General features: G+C 46.4%; 5 non-coding genes across 5 annotated transcripts; all 5 read right to left on the reverse strand.

The window, feature by feature from the left end:
- Positions 1-91: 91 nt before the first annotated feature.
- trnap-agg (transfer RNA proline (anticodon AGG)) lies at positions 92-163 on the reverse strand. The gene has a single exon. It is a non-coding gene; the product is annotated as a tRNA-Pro (tRNA).
- A 10,827-nt stretch (positions 164-10,990) lies between these two features.
- On the reverse strand, positions 10,991-11,062 carry trnap-cgg (transfer RNA proline (anticodon CGG)). The gene has a single exon. It is a non-coding gene; the product is annotated as a tRNA-Pro (tRNA).
- A 1,522-nt stretch (positions 11,063-12,584) lies between these two features.
- trnap-cgg (transfer RNA proline (anticodon CGG)) lies at positions 12,585-12,656 on the reverse strand. The gene has a single exon. It is a non-coding gene; the product is annotated as a tRNA-Pro (tRNA).
- A 421-nt stretch (positions 12,657-13,077) lies between these two features.
- Positions 13,078-13,149, reverse strand: trnap-agg (transfer RNA proline (anticodon AGG)). The gene has a single exon. It is a non-coding gene; the product is annotated as a tRNA-Pro (tRNA).
- A 6,230-nt stretch (positions 13,150-19,379) lies between these two features.
- trnaq-cug (transfer RNA glutamine (anticodon CUG)) lies at positions 19,380-19,451 on the reverse strand. Its single transcript has one exon. It is a non-coding gene; the product is annotated as a tRNA-Gln (tRNA).
- Positions 19,452-20,685: the final 1,234 nt, after the last annotated feature.

Here is a 20,685-nt window from a genome sequence, read left to right on the forward strand (position 1 = left end):
CTTTAGTCTTAATTGACAGTGGCGTATGATTGACCCGGGATGGCAGAATGGACTGATACTGCTCAAGAAAAGATGCTGCAAAGACAGAAGAGGGCTCATCCGGGATTTGAACCCGGGACCTCTCGCACCCTAAGCGAGAATCATACCCCTAGACCAACGAGCCACAAGTTGCTGCTCAGTGGAGGCCACTTTGCCATGTATTTCACTCTGTTCGATGCTACGGTCGCTCCAATATCCTGCCTCTTAGCTGACAAGGGCAGAAATAGAGCTCTGACCAGATGCACTGACCAGATTCCTGAGCAGCTCAATTTTTACCTACCAGCTCTAGCTTGGCCTACCTTTGTAGAATAATGTTGATTAAAATATCAACGACAAAACACAAGAACTGAATTTAACAGCAGAAGTCTACATTGTGGCACTGCCACGCAAATCTTGCTGATGAGAAGCTGTCTGAGGTCTGTACTGCTTCTGCAAAGAGGGTCAGGTGACATCGGTCTTCTCAATTTAGTTCCAGCTCAGTTTTATGTGAGTTCTAGATTGTTTGGAGGCCATGGTTAAAGGAGGCCACTGTAGCAATACATTTTAAGACACACTGCCACAGAGAAAGTTGTGACATACCCCAAAGCACCTCCTTGCCAAGCACAGCCAGACAGACTCTTGAAGGTACCACCAAGTTGCTGCTCAGTGGAGGCCACTTTGCCATGTAATTCACTCTGTTCGATGCTACGGTCGCTCCAACATCCTGCCTCTTAGCTGACAAGGGCAGAAATAGAGCTCTGACCAGATGCACTGACCAGATCTCTGAGAAACTCAATTTTTACCTACCAGCTCTAGCTTGGCCTACTTTTGTAAAATAATGTTGATTTAAATATCAACGACAAAACACAAGAGCTGAATTTAACAGCAGAAGTCTACATTGTGGCACTGCCACGCAAATCTTGCTGATGAGAAGCTGTCTGAGGTCTGTACTGCTTCTCCACAGAGGGTCAGGTGACAGCGGTCTTCTCAATTTAGTTCCAGCTCAGTTTTATGTGAGTTCTAGATTGTTTGGAGGCCATGGTTAAAGGAGGCCACTGTAGCAATACATTTTAAGACACACTGCCACAGAGAAAGTTGTGACCTACCCCAAAGCTCCTCCTTGCCAAGCACAGCCAGACAGACCCCAAGGTTCCACCAAGAGTTGAACTCGGATCACTGGATTCAGAGTCCAGAGTGCTAACCGTTACACCATGGAACCAACAGTGTCTGCACGTCTGTTTGAAGTGTAGAAAACATTCAAGGAGGCTCTGCGAAAAGCAACTAACCAGCAAGCATCAGAATGGTGTCCGAACGCATTCACGGCTCCACTCTGAGTAAACCCAGGATCGAACCTGGGACCTTTAAATGTTCAGTGTGACGCTCTCTGAACCTTGTAAACCAATATTGAGAAAAACATCAAAGCAAAGGACACGAGCCTCCAGTCAACCGCAAACGGCTACCCTGCATGGCAGCCGATCTGAACCATCTTAGACATACCCCCACCTTTCAGTGAAAGCGCGGGAACCCAAAGAGCGAAGTGTTGTACAAAGTTTAAATTGCAGATGAGGAACTACGAACAGGGAGAAATCAGCACGAAAAAATGCAGGAGTACTATTGACCGAAAGAAGGCAGAATTGGCTGATACTTCTCAGCAATATGCTCAATGTGGGCTCGTCCAGGATTTGAACTCGGGACCTCTCACACCCGAAGCGAGAATCATACCCCTAGACCAACGAGCCACAATGTACCCAGACACTACTCAAAACAAGGAGCTGCAAAGCGGGCTCATCTGGGATTTGAAATTGGGCCCACTTGCTACCTTACAGCAATAAAAGAAAAAAAAACACACCCCAACACCAACAAGCCCTCAGATGCTCCTGCATCTAGCAAACGCAAGATGAAGGCTCACAGGGCTGTGAAGCGATCCAAGAATCTATTTTTTTGCCATATCTCCACTGCTTGGGCTGCATTCCTAAACCAATTTTTGGAAAAATGTCAAGTCAAAGTTTAACCTGCAGATTAAGAACTAAGAAGAGCAGAGAGAAGTGGGCATGAAAAAATGCAGACGCAGCTTTAGTCTTAATTGACAGTGGCGTATGATTGACCCGGGATGGCAGAATGGACTGAAACTGCTCAAGAAAAGATGGTGCAAAGACAGAAGAGGGCTCGTTTGGGATTTGAACCCGGGACCTCTCACACCTGAAGCGAGAATCATACCCCTAGACCAACAAGCCACAAGTTGCTGCTCAGTGGAGGCCACTTTGCCACGTATTTCACTCTGTTCGATGCTACGGTCGCTCCAACATCCTGCTTCTTAGCTGACAAGGGCAGAAATAGAGCTCATGCACTGACCAGATTTCTGAGAAACTCAATTTTTACCTACCAGCTCTAGCTTAACCTACCTTTGTAGAATAATGTTGATTAAAAAATCAACTACAAAACACAAGAGCTGAATTTAACAGCTGAAGTCTACATTGTGGCACTGCCACGCAAATCTTGCTGATGAGAAGCTGTCTGAGGTCTGTACTGCTTCTCCACAGAGGGTCAGGTGACATCGATCTTCTCAATTTAGTTCCAGCTCAGTTTTATGTGAGTTCTAGATTGTTTGGAGGCCATGGTTAAAGGAGGCCACTGTAGCAATACATTTTAAGACACACTGCCACAGAGAAAGTTGTGACATACCCCAAAGCACCTCCTTGCCAAGCACAGCAAGACAGACTCTTGAAGGTTCCACCAAAATTTGAACTCGGATCACTGGATTCAGAGTCCAGAGTGCTAACCGTTACACCATTGAACCAACAGTGTCTGCACGTCTGTTTGAAGTGTAGAAAACATTCAAGGAGGCTCCGCGAAAAGCAACTAACCAGCAAGCATCAGAATGGTGTCCGGAAAGCATTCACGGCTCCACTCTGAGTAAACCCAGGATCGAACCTGGGACCTTTAAATGTTCAGTGTAACGCTCTCTGAACCTTGTAAACCAATATTGAGAAAGACATCAAAGCAAAGGACCCGAGCCTCCAGTCAACCGCAAAAGGCTACCCTGCATGGCAGCCGATCTGAACCATCTTAGACACACCCCCACCTTTCAGTGAAAGCGCGGGAACCCAAAGAGCGAAGTGTTGTACAAAGTTTAAATAGGAGATGAGGAACTACGAACAGGGAGAAATCGGCACGAAAACATGCAGGAGTATTATTGGCCGAAAGAAGGCAGAAATGACTGATACTTCTCAGCAATATGCTCAATGTGGGCTCGTCCAGGATTTGAACCCTGAACCTCTCACACCCGAAATGAGAATCATACCCCTAGACCAACGAGCCACCATGTAACCAGACACTACTCAAAACAAGGAGCTGCAAAGCGGGTTCATCTGGGATTTGAACTTGGGTCCACTTGCTCCCATACAGCAATAGAAGAAAAAAAAACACACCCCAAAACCAACAAGCCCTCAGATGCTACTGCATCTAGCAAACGCAAGATGAAGGCTCACAGGGTCGTAAAGCGATCCAAGAATCTATTTTTTGCCATATCTCCAGTGCTTGGGCTGCATTCCTAAACCAATTTTTGGAAAAATGTCAAGTCAAAGTTTAAACTGCAGATTAAGAACTAAGAACAGCAGAGAGAAGTGGGCATGAAAACATGCAGACGCAGCTTTAGTCTTAATTGACAGTGGCATATGATTGACCTGGGATGGCAGAATGGACTGAAACTGCTCAAGAAAAGATGCTGCAAAGACAGAAGAGGGCTCGTCCGAGAATTGAACCCGGGACCTCTCGCACCCTATGCGAGAATCATACCCCTAGACCAACGAGCAAAAATTTGCTACTCAGTGGAGGCCACTTTGCCACGTATTTCACTCTGTTCGATGCTACGGTCGCTCCAATATCCTGCCTCTTAGCTGACAAGGGCAGAAATAGAGCTCATGCACTGACCAGATTTCTGAGAAACTCAATTTTTACCTACCAGCTCTAGCTTGGCCTACCTTTGTAGAATAATGTTGATTAAAATATCAACTACAAAACACAAGAGCTGAATTTAACAGCAGAAGTCTACATTGTGGCACTGCCACGCAAATCTTGCTGATGAGAAGCTGTCTGAGGTCTGTACTGCTTCACCACAGAGGGTCAGGTGACATCGGTCTTCTCAATTTAGTTCCAGCTCAGTTTTATGTGAGTTCTAGATTGTTTGGAGGCCATGATTAAAGGAGGCCACTGTAGCAATACATTTTAAGACACACCGCCACAGAGAAAGTTGTGACATACCCCAAATCTCCTCCTTGCCAAGCACAGCCAGACAGACTCTTGAAGGTTCCACCAAGAGTTGAACTCAGATCGCTGGATTCAGAGTCCAGAGTGCTAACCGTTACACCATGGAACCTACAGTGTATGCACATCTGTTTGAAGTGTAGAAAACATTCAAGGAGGCTCTGCGAAAAGCAACTAACTAGCAAGCATCAGAATGGTGTCCGAAAAGCATTCACGGCTCCACTCTGAGTAAACCCAGGATCGAACCTGGGACCTTTAAATGTTCAGTGTAACGCTCTCTGAACCTTGTAAACCAATATTGAGAAAAACATCAAAGCAAAGGACCCGAGCCTCCAGTCAACCGCAAACGGCTACCCTGCATGGCAGCCGATCTGAACCATCTTAGACACACCCCCACCTTTCAGTGAAAGTGCGGGAACCCAAAGAGCGAAGTGTTGTACAAAGTTTAAATTGGAGATGAGGATTTACGAACAGGGAGAAATCGGCACGAAAACATGCAGGAGTATTATTGGCTGAAAGAAGGCAGAAATGACTGATACTTCTCAGCAATATGCTCAATGTGGGCTCGTCCGGGATTTGAACCCGGGACCTCTCACACCTCTCACACTTGCTCCCATACAGCAATAGAAGAAGAAAAAAACACACCCCAACACCAACAAGCCCTCAGATGCTACTGCAACTAGCAAACGCAAGATGAAGGCTCACAGGGCCGTAAAGCGATCCAAGAATCTATTTTTTGCCATATCTCCACTGCTTGGGCTGCATTCCTAAACCAATTTTTGGAAAAATGTCAAGTCAAAGTTTAAACTGGAGATTAAGAACTAAGAAGAGCAGAGAGAAGTGGGCATGAAAACATGCAGACGCAGCTTTAGTCTTAATTGACAGTGGCGTATGATTGACCAGGGATGGCAGAATGGACTGAAACTGCTCAAGAAATGATGCTGCAAAGACAGAAGAGCGCTCGTCCGGGATTTGAATCCGGGACCTCTCGCACACTAAGCGAGAATCATACCCCTAGACCAACGAGCTACAAGTTGCTGCTCAGTGGAGGCCACTTTGCCATGTAATTCACTCTGTACGATTCTACGGTCGCTCCAACATCCTGCCTCTTAGCTGACAAGGGCAGAAATAGAGCTCTGACCGGATGCACTGACCAGATTTCTGAGAAACTCAATTTTTACCTACCAGCTCTACCTTGGCCTACCTTTGTAGAATAATGTTGATTAAAATATCAACGACAAAACACAAGAGCTGAATTTAACAGCTGAAGTCTACATTGTGGCTCTGCCACGCAAATCTTGCTGATGAGAAGCTGTCTGAGGTCTGTACTGCTTCTCCACAGATGGTCAGGTGACAACGGTCTTCTCAATTTAGTTCCAGCTCAGTTTTATGTGAGTTCTAGATTGTTTGGAGGCCATGGTTAAAGGAGGCCACTGTAGCAATACATTTTAAGACACACTGCCACAGAGAAAGTTGTGACATACCCCAAAGCTCCTCCTTGCCAAGCACAGCCAGACAGACTCTTGAAGGTTCCACCAAGATTTGAACTCAGATTACTGGATTCAGAGTCCAGAGTGCTAACCGTTACACTATGGAACCAACAGTGTCTGCACATCTGTTTGAAGTGTAGAAAACATTCAAGGAGGCTCTGCGAAAAGCAACTAACCAGCAAGCATCAGAATGGTGTCCGGAAAGCATTCACGGCTCCACTCTGAGTAAACCTAGGATCAAACCTGGGACCTTTAAATGTTCAGTGTAACGCTCTCTGAACCTTGTAAACCAATATTGAGAAAAACATCAAAGCAAAGAACACGAGCCTCCAGTCAACCGCAAACGTCTACCCTGCATGGCAGCCAATCTGAACCATCTTAGACACACCCCCACCTTTCAGTGAAAGTGCGGAAACCCAAAGAGCGAAGTGTTGTACAAAGTTTAAATTGCAGATGAGGAACTACGAACAGGGAGAAATCGGCACAAAAACATGCAGGAGTATTATTGGCCGAAAGAAGGCAGAAATGACTGAAACTTCTCAGCAATATGCTCAATGTGGTCTCGTCGCGGGATTTGAACCCGGGACCTCTCACACCCGAAGCAAGAATCATACCCCTAGACTAACTAGACACCACGTACCTAGACACTACTCAAAAAATGGAGCTGCAAAGCGGGTTCATCTGGGATTTGAACTTGGGTCCACTTGCTCCCATACAACAATAGAAGAAAAAAAAAAACACACCCCAACACCAACAAGCCCTCAAATGCTACTGCAACTAGCAAACGCAAGATGAAGGCTCACAGGGCTGTGAAACGATCCAAGAATCTATTTTTTGCCATATCTCCACTGCTTGGGCTGCATTCCTAAACCAATTTTTGGAAAAATGTCAAGTCAAAGTTTAAACGGCAGATTAAGAACTAAGAAGAGCAGAGAGAAGAGGGCATGAAAACATGCAGACGCAGCTTTAGTCTTAATTGAAAGTGGCGTATGTTTGACCCGCGATGGCAGAATGGACTGAAACTGCTCAAGAAAAGATGCTGCAAAGACAGAAGAGGGCTCGTCCGGGATTTGAACCCGGGACCCCTCGCACCCTAAGCGGGAATCATACCCCTAGACCAACAATCCACAAGTTGCTGCTCAGTGGAGGCCACTTTGCCACATATTTCACTCTGTTTGATGCTACGGTCGCTCCAACATCCTGCCTCTTAGCTGACAAGGGCAGAAATAGAGCTCTGACCAGATGCACTGACCAGATTTCTGAGAAACTCAATTTTTACCTACCAGCTCTAGCTTGGCCTACCTTTGTAGAATAATGTTGATTAAAATATCAACGACAAAACACAAGAGCTGAATTTAACAGCAGAAGTCTACATTGTGGCACTGCCACGCAAATCTTGCTGATGAGAAGCTGTCTGAGGTCTGTACTGCTTCACCACAGAGGGTCAGGTGACATCGGTCTTCTCAATTTAGTTCCAGCTCAGTTTTATGTGAGTTCTAGATTGTTTGGAGGCCATGATTAAAGGAGGCCACTGTAGCAATACATTTTAAGACACACCGCCACAGAGAAAGTTGTGACATACCCCAAATCTCCTCCTTGCCAAGCACAGCCAGACAGACTCTTGAAGGTTCCACCAAGAGTTGAACTCAGATCGCTGGATTCAGAGTCCAGAGTGCTAACCGTTACACCATGGAACCTACAGTGTATGCACATCTGTTTGAAGTGTAGAAAACATTCAAGGAGGCTCTGCGAAAAGCAACTAACTAGCAAGCATCAGAATGGTGTCCGAAAAGCATTCACGGCTCCACTCTGAGTAAACCCAGGATCGAACCTGGGACCTTTAAATGTTCAGTGTAACGCTCTCTGAACCTTGTAAACCAATATTGAGAAAAACATCAAAGCAAAGGACCCGAGCCTCCAGTCAACCGCAAACGGCTACCCTGCATGGCAGCCGATCTGAACCATCTTAGACACACCCCCACCTTTCAGTGAAAGTGCGGGAACCCAAAGAGCGAAGTGTTGTACAAAGTTTAAATTGGAGATGAGGATTTACGAACAGGGAGAAATCGGCACGAAAACATGCAGGAGTATTATTGGCTGAAAGAAGGCAGAAATGACTGATACTTCTCAGCAATATGCTCAATGTGGGCTCGTCCGGGATTTGAACCCGGGACCTCTCACACCTCTCACACTTGCTCCCATACAGCAATAGAAGAAGAAAAAAACACACCCCAACACCAACAAGCCCTCAGATGCTACTGCAACTAGCAAACGCAAGATGAAGGCTCACAGGGCCGTAAAGCGATCCAAGAATCTATTTTTTGCCATATCTCCACTGCTTGGGCTGCATTCCTAAACCAATTTTTGGAAAAATGTCAAGTCAAAGTTTAAACTGGAGATTAAGAACTAAGAAGAGCAGAGAGAAGTGGGCATGAAAACATGCAGACGCAGCTTTAGTCTTAATTGACAGTGGCGTATGATTGACCAGGGATGGCAGAATGGACTGAAACTGCTCAAGAAATGATGCTGCAAAGACAGAAGAGCGCTCGTCCGGGATTTGAATCCGGGACCTCTCGCACACTAAGCGAGAATCATACCCCTAGACCAACGAGCTACAAGTTGCTGCTCAGTGGAGGCCACTTTGCCATGTAATTCACTCTGTACGATTCTACGGTCGCTCCAACATCCTGCCTCTTAGCTGACAAGGGCAGAAATAGAGCTCTGACCGGATGCACTGACCATATTTCTGAGAAACTCAATTTTTACCTACCAGCTCTACCTTGGCCTACCTTTGTAGAATAATGTTGATTAAAATATCAACGACAAAACACAAGAGCTGAATTTAACAGCTGAAGTCTACATTGTGGCTCTGCCACGCAAATCTTGCTGATGAGAAGCTGTCTGAGGTCTGTACTGCTTCTCCACAGATGGTCAGGTGACAACGGTCTTCTCAATTTAGTTCCAGCTCAGTTTTATGTGAGTTCTAGATTGTTTGGAGGCCATGGTTAAAGGAGGCCACTGTAGCAATACATTTTAAGACACACTGCCACAGAGAAAGTTGTGACATACCCCAAAGCTCCTCCTTGCCAAGCACAGCCAGACAGACTCTTGAAGGTTCCACCAAGATTTGAACTCAGATTACTGGATTCAGAGTCCAGAGTGCTAACCGTTACACTATGGAACCAACAGTGTCTGCACATCTGTTTGAAGTGTAGAAAACATTCAAGGAGGCTCTGCGAAAAGCAACTAACCAGCAAGCATCAGAATGGTGTCCGGAAAGCATTCACGGCTCCACTCTGAGTAAACCTAGGATCAAACCTGGGACCTTTAAATGTTCAGTGTAACGCTCTCTGAACCTTGTAAACCAATATTGAGAAAAACATCAAAGCAAAGAACACGAGCCTCCAGTCAACCGCAAACGTCTACCCTGCATGGCAGCCAATCTGAACCATCTTAGACACACCCCCACCTTTCAGTGAAAGTGCGGAAACCCAAAGAGCGAAGTGTTGTACAAAGTTTAAATTGCAGATGAGGAACTACGAACAGGGAGAAATCGGCACAAAAACATGCAGGAGTATTATTGGCCGAAAGAAGGCAGAAATGACTGATACTTCTCAGCAATATGCTCAATGTGGTCTCGTCGCGGGATTTGAACCCGGGACCTCTCACACCCGAAGCAAGAATCATACCCCTAGACTAACTAGACACCACGTACCTAGACACTACTCAAAAAATGGAGCTGCAAAGCGGGTTCATCTGGGATTTGAACTTGGGTCCACTTGCTCCCATACAACAATAGAAGAAAAAAAAAAACACACCCCAACACCAACAAGCCCTCAAATGCTACTGCAACTAGCAAACGCAAGATGAAGGCTCACAGGGCTGTGAAACGATCCAAGAATCTATTTTTTGCCATATCTCCACTGCTTGGGCTGCATTCCTAAACCAATTTTTGGAAAAATGTCAAGTCAAAGTTTAAACGGCAGATTAAGAACTAAGAAGAGCAGAGAGAAGAGGGCATGAAAACATGCAGACGCAGCTTTAGTCTTAATTGAAAGTGGCGTATGTTTGACCCGCGATGGCAGAATGGACTGAAACTGCTCAAGAAAAGATGCTGCAAAGACAGAAGAGGGCTCGTCCGGGATTTGAACCCGGGACCCCTCGCACCCTAAGCGGGAATCATACCCCTAGACCAACAATCCACAAGTTGCTGCTCAGTGGAGGCCACTTTGCCACATATTTCACTCTGTTTGATGCTACGGTCGCTCCAACATCCTGCCTCTTAGCTGACAAGGGCAGAAATAGAGCTCTGACCAGATGCACTGACCAGATTTCTGAGAAACTCAATTTTTACCTACCAGCTCTAGCTTGGCCTACCTTTGTAGAATAATGTTGATTAAAATATCAACGACAAAACACAAGAGCTGAATTAAACAGCAGAAGTCTACATTGTGGCACTGCCACGCAAATCTTGCTGATGAGAAGCTGTCTGAGGTCTGTACTGCTTCTCCACAGAGGGTCAGGTGACATCGGTCTTCTCAATTTAGTTCCAGCTCAGTTTTATGTGAGTTCTACATTGTTTGGAGGCCATGGTTAAAGGAGGCCACTGTAGCAATACATATTAAGACACACTGCCACAGAGAAAGTTGTGACCTACATCAAAGCTCCTCCTTGCCAAGCACAGCCAGACAAACCCCAAGGTTCCACCAAGAGTTGAACTCAGATCACTGGATTCAGAGTCCAGAGTGCTAACCGTTACACCATGGAACCAACAGTGCCTGCACATCTGTTTGAAGTGTAGAAAACATTCAAGGAGGCTCTGCGAAAAGCAACTAACTAGCAAGCATCAGAATGGTGTCCGAAAAGCATTCACGGCTCCACTCTGAGTAAACCCAGGATCAACCCTGGGACCTTTAAATGTTCAGTGTAACGCTCTCTGAACCTTGTAAACCAATATTTAAAAAAACATCAAAGCAAAGGACACGAGCCTCCAGTCAACCGCAAACGGCTACCCTGCATGGCAGCCGATCTGAACCATCTTAGACACACCCCCACCTTTCAGTGAAAGTGCGGGAACCCAATGAGCGAAGTGTATTACAAAGTTTAAATTGCAGATGAGGAACTACGAACAGGGAGAAATCAGCACGAAAACATGCAGGAGTACTATTGACCGAAAGAAGGCAGAATTGACTGATACTTCTCAGCAATATGCTCAATGTGGGCTCGTCCGGGATTTGAACCCAGGACCTCTCACACCCGAAGCGAGAATCATACCCCTAGACCAACGAGCCACAAGTTGCTGCTCAGTGGAGGCCCCTTTGCCACGTCTTTCACTCTGTTCGATGCTACTGTCGCTCCAACATCCTGCCTCTTAGCTGACAAGGGCAGAAATAGAGCTCTGACCAGATGCACTCACCAGATTTCTGAGAAACTCAATTTTTACCTACCAGCTCTAGCTTGGCCTACCTTTGTAGAATAATGTTGATTAAAATATCAACGACAAAACACACGAGCTGAATTTAACAGCAGAAGTCTACATTGTGGCACTGCCACGCAAATCTTGCTGATGAGAAGCTGTCTGAGGTCTGTACTGCTTCTCCACAGAGGGTCAGGTGACATCGGTCTTCTCAATTTAGTTCCAGCTCAGTTTTATGTGAGTTCTAGATTGTTTGGAGGCCATGGTTAAAGGAGGCCACTGTAGCAATACATTTTAAGACACACTGCCACAGAGAAAGTTGTGACATACCCCAAAGCACCTCCTTGCCAAGCACAGCCAGACAGACTCTTGAAGGTACCACCAAGTTGCTGCTCAGTGGAGGCCACTTTGCCACGTATTTCACTCTGTTCGATGCTACGGTCGCTCCAACATCCTGCCTCTTAGCTGACAAGGGCAGAAATAGAGCTCTGACCAGATGCACTGACCAGATTTCTGAGAAACTCAATTTTTACCTACCAGCTCTAGCTTGGCCTACTTTTGTAGAATAATGTTGATTTAAATATCAACGACAAAACACAAGAGCTGAATTTAACAGCAGAAGTCTACATTGTGGCACTGCCACGCAAATCTTGCTGATGAGAAGCTGTCTGAGGTCTGTACTGCTTCTCCACAGAGGGTCAGGTGACATCTGTCTTCTCAATTTAGTTCCAGCTCAGTTTTATGTGAGTTCTAGGTTGTTTGGAGGCCATGGTTAAAGGAGGCCAAAGTAGCAATACATTTTAAGACACACTGCCACAGAGAAAGTTGTGACATACCCCAAAGCTCCTCCTTGCCAAGCACAGGCAGACAGACCCCAAGGTTCCACCAAGAGTTGAACTCAGATCACTGGATTCAGAGTCCAGAGTGCTAACCATTACACCATGGAACCAACAGTGTCTGCACATCTGTTTGAAGTGTAGAAAACATTCAAGGAGCATCTGCGAAAAGCAACTAACCAGCAAGCATCAGAATGGTGTCCGAAAGCATTCACGGCTCCACTCTGAGTAAACCCAGGATCGAACCTGGGACCTTTAAAGGTTCAGTGTAACGCTCTCTGAACCTTGTAAACCAATATTGAGAAAAACATCAAAGCAAAGGACACGAGCCTCCAGTCAACCGCAAACGGCTACCCTGCATGGCAGCCGATCTGAACCATCTTAGACACACCCCCACCTTTCAGTGAAAGTGCGGGAACCCAAAGAGCGAAGTGTTGTACAAAGTTTAAATTGCAGATGAGGAACTACGAACAGGGAGAAATCAGCACGAAAACATGCAGGAGTACTATTGACCGAAAGAAGGCAGAATTGACTGATACTTCTCAACAATATGCTCAATGTGGGCTCGTCCGGGATTTGAACCCGGGACCTCTCACACCCGAAGCGAGAATCATACCCCTAGACCAACGAGCCACCATGTACCCAGACACTACTCAAAACAAGGAGCTGCAAAGCGGGCTCATCTGGGATTTGAACTTGGGCCCACTTGCTCCCATACAGCAATAAAAGAAAAAAAACACACCCCAACACCAACAAGCCCTCAGATGCTCCTGCATCTAGCAAACGCAAGATGAAGGCTCACAGGGCCGTAAAGCGATCCAAGAATCTATTTTTTGCCATATCTCCACTGCTTGGGCTGCATTCCTAAACCAATTTTTGGAAAAATGTAAAGTCAAAGTTTAAACTGCAGTTTAAGAACTAAGAAGAGCAGAGAGAAGTGGGCATGAAAACATGCAGACGCAGCTTTAGTCTTAATTGACAGTGGCGTATGATTGACCCGGGATGGCAGAATGGACTGAAACTGCTCAAGAAAAGATGCTGCAAAGACAGAAGAGGGCTCGTCCGGGATTTGAACCCGGGACCTCTCGCACCCTAAGTGAGAATCATACCCCTAGACCAACGAGCCACAAGTTGCTGCTCAGTGGAGGCCACTTTGCCATGTATTTCACTCTGTACGATGCTACGGTCGCTCCAATATCCTGCCTCTTAGCTGACAAGGGCAGACATAGAGCTCTGACCAGACTCACTGACCAGATTTCTGAGCAACTCAATTTTTACCTACCAGCTCTAGCTTGGCCTACCTTTGTAGAATAATGTTGATTAAAATATCAACGACAAAACACAAGAGCTGAATTTAACAGCAGAAGTTTACATTGTGGCACTGCCACGCAAATCTTGCTGATGAGAAGCTGTCTGAGGTCTGTACGGCTTCTCCACAGAGGGTCAGGTGACATCGGTCTTCTCAATTTAGTTCCAGCTCAGTTTTATGTGAGTTCTAGATTGTTTGGAGGCCATGGTTAAAGGAGGCCACTGTAGCAATACATTTTAAGACACACTGCCACAGAGAAAGTTGTGACATACCCCAAAGCACCTCCTTGCCAAGCACAGCCAGACAGACTCTTGAAGGTACCACCAAGTTGCTGCTCAGTGGAGGCCACTTTGCCACGTATTTCACTCTGTTCGATGCTACGGTCGCTCCAACATCCTGCCTCTTAGCTGACAAGGGCAGAAATAGAGCTCTGACCAGATGCATTGACCAGAATTTTGAGAAACTCAATTTTTACCTACCAGCTCTAGCTTAACCTACCTTTGTAGAATAATGTTGATTAAAATATCAACGACAAAACACAAGAGCTGAATTTAACAGCTGAAGTCTACATTGTGGCACTGCCACGCAAATCTTGCTGATGAGAAGCTGTCTGAGGTCTGTACTGCTTCTCCACAGAGGGTCAGGTGACATCGGTCTTCTCAATTAAGTTCTAGCTCAGTTTTATGTGAGTTCTAGATTGTTTGGAGGCCATGGTTAAAGGAGGCCACTGTAGCAATACATTTTAAGACACACTGCCACAGAGGTAGTACACATAATGGGTTCGTGGAAAAAAACCCATTCATTTAAATTGCCATATACCGCATAATGGTTCGAAGGGATTGTACTGTCAATTTGGATCCATTTTCTCCTTTAGAAAACTGGCCAACGGGACGAGTCGGCTTACCCCCCTTTTCCGTAGGGAATCCGCAGTAAACCAAGTATTGACACCTCTAGGGGGTGATGTTGACCACTGGGAGAGCCCCCCCACCCCCACCCCCACCCCCACCTCCCACGAACCCTATATAGGTCCTTTTGCCATCGTTCTGCTGGCCGTTGGGGGTATTCGCTCCCAGGACCCTATTATTTGGCCTTTCTCCCATTAAACGAATGGCCGGGGCAGTTCTAGGGTGGGCTTCGCATCCCAGCGGGCCGAGTTTTGTCCACCCGCCATATGTGTCCGCTGTGCGGACCCCCGTGACCACGAACCCTATAAAGGTCCTTTTGCCATCGTTCTGCTGGCCATTGGGGGTATTCGCTCCCAGGACCCTATTATTTGGCGTTTCTCCCATTAAACGAATGGCCGGGGCTGTTCTAGGGTGGGCTTCGCATCCCAGCGAGCTGCGTTTTGTCCACCCGCCATATGGGTCCACTGTGCGGACCCCCGTGACCACGAACCCATTATTTGTCCTTTTAACCATTATCATCGCGGATCGGACCCTCGAGCCGCGAGGACCCCCGGTCCCACGGAACCACTATTTGTCCAATTTTCCACTATTTTTACGGAACGTTCCCAAAAGGGTCCCAGAGGTGGGGGGTGGGCGTCCCGGCCCGCGGGCGCTCACCGGCGCCCCCTCTGGCCATTTCGGGGTCGCCGACGCAAGTCGCTCCGATTAGCCCGCGGTCTCGGTGAGGTCACTGGGGGGGCCCCACGGACCCCGCTGTGAAATTTGGGACCCCTGGGACGTTTCTAAAAATCAGTACGTTCCAAATCGGTACACGTTTTGATTGAAGGTGGGACATCCACAGTTCGGAGACGATAGGACGTAGGGCCCCCATATTCCAGATTCTTGCATCTCAGGGGCCCCTCTCCCATGTCCCCAAAGCACAAAGCTGTAGGACCTTGAAAAAAAATACCCGTCCGGCACCCTGAAATCTCTCAAAAGGCTCTGATCATGTAAGAGTCAGAGAGGGCCAAGGGAGAGATTTTGTGCAGTAGGCTCTGAATTTTTCTTTCGGCAGCTCAATCGGGGCGGCCCCTGGACCCACCAATCCGAATTTCGGGCCCCTGGGTCTTTTCTAAAAAAGTCCCACCTGCCACATACTTGAATGGGTTCGGCCTAGCGGATTCGTGGACACAACTCGCGAGGGCCCCAGGGCCCCGCGCTTTCGGAAGCTCACTCGGGGCGGCCCCTTGACCCACCGATCCGAATTTCGGGCCCCTGGGTCTTTTCTAAAAAAGTCTCTCCTGCCATATACTTGAATGTTTTCGGCCTAGCGGGTTCGTGGACAGGACTCGCAAGCGTCCGATCGGGCCGAATTTTGGATATGTGTCTCATGGGGACCCCCTCGACTGGGCATAAAAGTCTGGTGGCCCTACGACCTTCTTTAGGGGTCAAACGGTCACAGAAGGGACCCCACGTCCACCAAACAGGTACACGTTTTGATTGGAGGTGGGACTTCCAAAGTTCAGAGAGGGTAGGTCGTAGGGCCCCCAGATTTGAGATTCTGGCATCTAGAATCAAACACATAGTCGTAGGACCCAAGGAGAAAAGTGCATCACGCTAGGTCCTCACGCTTTTGACAGCACGTTTTAGGGGCCCTCAGGAGCCACCGATCCAAATTTCGGGCCCCTAGGACGTTTTTAAAAACATCCCACCTGCCAATTACTTGAATGTGTTCGGCCTAGCGGTTTTGTGGACACGGCTCGCCGGCGTCGGATCGGGCCGAATTTGGTATGATTGCCTCATGGGGACCCCCTTGACCGGGCAGAGAAGTTTGGTGGCCCTACGACCTTCCTTAGGGGTCAAAAGGTCAAAAACCAGAGGGATTGTCCACCAAACCGGTACGTGTTTACATTGGAGGTGGGACATCCGCCCTTCGGAGACTATGGGTCGTAGGGCCCCCAGATTCGAGATTCGAGCATCTCAGGGGCCCCTCTCCCATGTCCCCAAAGCACGAAGCTGTAGGACCTTGAAAAAAAATGCCCGCCCGGCACCCTCAAATCTCTCAAAATGCTCTGATCATGTAGGAGTCAGAGAGGGCTGAGGGAGAGATTTTGTGCAGGAGGCTCCGAATTTTTCCCTCGCCTTAGGGTCCCGCGCTTTCGTCAGCTCACTCGCGGCGGCCCCTGGACCCACCGATCCGAATTTCGGGCCTCTGGGATTTTTCTAAAAAAGTCCCACATGCCATATATTTGAATGGGGTTCAAATAAATTGCGGGGTTCAAATTAATTTCACATGTGGTGAAATTAACCAAAATCCAATTTTTTTCTATGCATAATTCTACAGTATTATGGGACAAAACTTACAAAAATGGGTTCTTCGGAGCTTGCAGTGTACAGCAGATGAGACTTCAACCACAAAATCACTAAAATTTATCTGTCCACGGAACCATTAGGAAGGGCATGCTGAATAAATGGCAAACGGGAGGTTTTTTAAAAAAAAATGTACATTTACAATTTATTCAGCGGGACCTCCATAGCGCTCCCGTGGACATACATTTTTATGCATATTTTACATTATTATTGGATAAAACTTACATGAATGGATTCCTCTGGGTGTCCTGAGTACAGTAAAGGTCTTTTCATTAACAATAACACACATTTGAAATAAATAAAGTTAAATACAGTTGTTATTTAATGAAAAGTGAGATTCGCACCACATGTGGTGCATATGTGTGCCAAAATTCAACGCTCATTTTTATGCAAATTCTACAGTATTATGGGATAAAACTTACAGAAATGGATTCCTGGAAGCTTGCAGAGTACAGCTGATGAGACTTCAACCACGAAACCGCTAAAATTTATCTGTCCACGGAACAATTAGGAAGGGCGTGCTGAATAAATGGCAAATGGGAGGTTTTTTAAAAAAAAAATTCCATTTACAATTGATTCAGCGGGACCTCCGTAGTGCTCCCGTGGACATTATTTTTTATGCAAATTCTACAGTATATTGTGATAAAACTTACATGAATGGACTCTGCTGAGCTGTCTGAGTACACTGCAGGCATTTTGATCAACAATATTGCCTATATTTAATTAAATCAAATTTAATACAATTGCTTTTTGTTAAACCTAAGTTGGACACATATCCCACTTGCCATTTATTCATATTGGATGGACACCAAATTTGGGGCACCGTATCTCCGCCTCCCGGGGGTTCAGGGACTTGGGGCTGGTGGCGTCGGATAGAGGTCCCCCTGGTCTGACTTTGACCCGATTTTGGTGCAGTTTGGCCCCGTTTTGGCGGAGTTACAGCTTGGCAAAGTGTGTGACAATTTGGTGAACACCAAAATCCAACATTTTTTCTATGCACATTTCTACAGTATTATGGGACAAAACTTACAAAAATGGATTCCTCGGAGCTTGCAGAGTACATCTGATGAGACTTCAACCACGAAATCGCTAAAATTCATCTGTCCACGGAACCACTATGAAGGGTGCGCTGAATAAATGGCAACTGGGAGGTGTTTTTTTTTAAATAATGTCCTTTTACAATTTATTCGGCGGGACCTCCGTAGTGCTCCCATGGACATTAATTTTTATGCATATTTTACAGTATTATGTGATAAAACTGGCATGAATGGACTCTGCTGAGCGTGCTGAGTACAGTAGAGGTGTTTTCATTAACAGTAAGAGAATTGCTATTTAATAAACAGCAAGTGAACACATATCCCATTTTCCATATATTCATATAGGAATGCTATTTAATAAACTGCAAGTGGACATATATCCCATCAAATAAATTGCTGGTGGACATGCACCACATATGGGGAAATTAACCAAAATCCAACTTTTTTTCTATGCATATTCTACAGTATTAGAATAGTTGTTTCGTGGACATGACTTGCAAGGTCCCTACGGCCGTGCACCATTGGCAGCTCACTCGAGGCGGCCCCTTGACCCACCAAACTGAATTTTGGGTCCGTTGGACTTTTCTAAAAAAGTCCCACCTGCCATTTACTTGAATGGGTTCGGACTAGCGGGTTCGTGGACACGGTTCGCAACGGTCCGATCGGGCCGAAATTTGGATATGTGTCTCGGGGGGATCCCCTCAAACGGGCATAGAAGTCTGGTGGCCCTACGATCTCATTAAGGGGTCAAAGGGTTACAGAAGGGAGCCCACGTCCACGAAACAGGTACGCGTTTTGATTGAAGGTGGGATGTCCACATATTGGAGACGGTAGGTCGTAGGGCCCCCAGATTTGAGATTCTGGCATCTCAGGGGCCCCTCGCCCAGGGCCCAAAAGTACGTAGCCCTAGGAACCAAGGAAAAAAGTGCATCGCGCTAAGTCCTCGCGCTTTTGACAGCACGCTCTAGGGCCCCTCAAGAGCCACCGTTCCAAATTTCGGGCCCCTGGGACTTTTCTAAAAAAATCCCACCTGCCATTTATTTGAATGTGTTAAGCATAGCGGGTTCATGGACACTGATTGCAAGGGCTCTTGGGCCCCGGGCCTTCGTAAGCTCACTGGGGGAGGCCCCCATTCCAAGTTTTGGGCCCCTGGGATGTCTCAGAAAAAAATGTCCAACCGAGGCCCATTTCTAACGCTAATGGTCAAATGGACAAATATTGGGTCCGTGGGACCAGGGGGTGGGGTACCCCTAGACCAACGAGCCACAAGTTGCTGCTCAGTGGAGGCCACTTTGCCACGTATTTCATTCTGTTCGATGCTACGGTCGCTCCAATATCCTGCCTCTTAGCTGACAAGGGCAGAAATAGAGCTCATGCACAGACCAGATTTCTGAGAAACTCAATTTTTACCTACCAGCTCTAGCTTGGCCTACCTTTGTAGAATAATGTTGATTAAAATATCAACTACAAAACACAAGAGCTGAATTTAACAGCAGAAGTCTACATTGTGGCACTGCCACGCAAATCTTGCTGATGAGAAGCTGTCTGAGGTCTGTACTGCTTCACCACAGAGGTTCAGGTGACATCGGTCTTCTCAATTTAGTTCCAGCTCAGTTTTATGTGATTTCTAGATTGTTTGGAGGCCATGATTAAAGGAGGCCACTGTAGCAATACATTTTAAGACACACTGCCACAGAGAAAGTTGTGACATACCCCAAAGCTCCTCCTTGCCAAGCACAGCCAGACAAACTCTTGAAGCTTCCACCAAGATTTGAACTTGGATCACTGGATTCAGAGTCCAGAGTGCTAACCATTACACCATGGAACCAACAGTGTCTGCACATCTGTTTGAAGTGTAGAAAACATTCAAGGAAGCTCTGCGAAAAGCAACTAACCAGCAAGCATCAGAATGGTGTCCGAAAAGCATTCACGGCTCCACTCTGAGTAAACCCAGGATCGAACCTGGGACCTTTAAATGTTCAGTGTAACGCTCTCTGAACCTTGTAAACCAATATTGAGAAAAACATCAAAGCAAAGGACCCGAGCCTCCAGTCAACCGCAAACGGCTACCCTGCATGGCAGCCGATCTGAACCATCTTAGACACACCCCCACCTTTCAGTGAAAGCGCGGGAACCTGTAACGGCCAAAACTGTATGTTTTGCATGCATCAAGTTATATTGCGGTGTGCCCTTTAAGAGACTGATTGCTTGACTTTAAGGCGCTGTTTGGTGATGACGTAGAAGGACTACGTGACTGTGTAACGAGAACCACGACAGATAATAAGCTCTGCCGCTTGTTATTCTTCTGTCTTTGTTTATTTGTAACGCCAAGGAAGAGTTGATATCTCATGTATGAGAAGAGCGGGTTGCAGTGTACCAACCATTAAATGTGTGAGACACCAACTCCTCGCTTCATATCTCTTCATTTTAATGGACTTATACTGAGTTATCCGAGTCAAAGCGTTACAATTGGCGCCCGAACAACTGAAACTGGATCCGACATCTAAGTGGAACCTACTGCGATGAAATCCTAAAACCAGTATGGGAGTTGGCGAGACGTGAGGGTGTTCAATCGGCATTGTGGAAACTGCTGAGATTAGCTTGCTAATACTGGGTGCCATGGGTGCAAGAAACACCTGTATTTCTGCGTGAGTGGATGACGCAGTTTTTTTGATGCGACGAGGACAGCGCATTAATCTGCAACATTTGAAAGTTGTGCTTTTGGCTTTATTGGACATTTCGACATCGTTTACAAGCTGGTGGGGACGTTTTTTTGCAAAATAGTTCAGTATGGAAAAAAAGGTTTATTTTTCTTTTTGAGTGATCTAATTGAAGTTTTCCCTGCCTGATTTCCAAGTTACAGACTGATCCAAGCTAACGTTACAAACTTTTATTTTTTATATATATATATATATATATAACCTTCCTGGGATATTTCAACACAGATTTTTGTGTGTGTGTGCTTTGACTTTGACTGCACAAGCGAACAGCAAAGGTTTTCTTTCAAAGACTTTTTGTGGGTTATTTTTGTGGTGCATTGGAATTGTTTTGAACATTTTGAG

Source organism: Carassius carassius, chromosome 1, assembly GCF_963082965.1.
Source record: "Carassius carassius chromosome 1, fCarCar2.1, whole genome shotgun sequence".
Classification (NCBI taxonomy): Eukaryota; Metazoa; Chordata; class Actinopteri; order Cypriniformes; family Cyprinidae; genus Carassius; species Carassius carassius.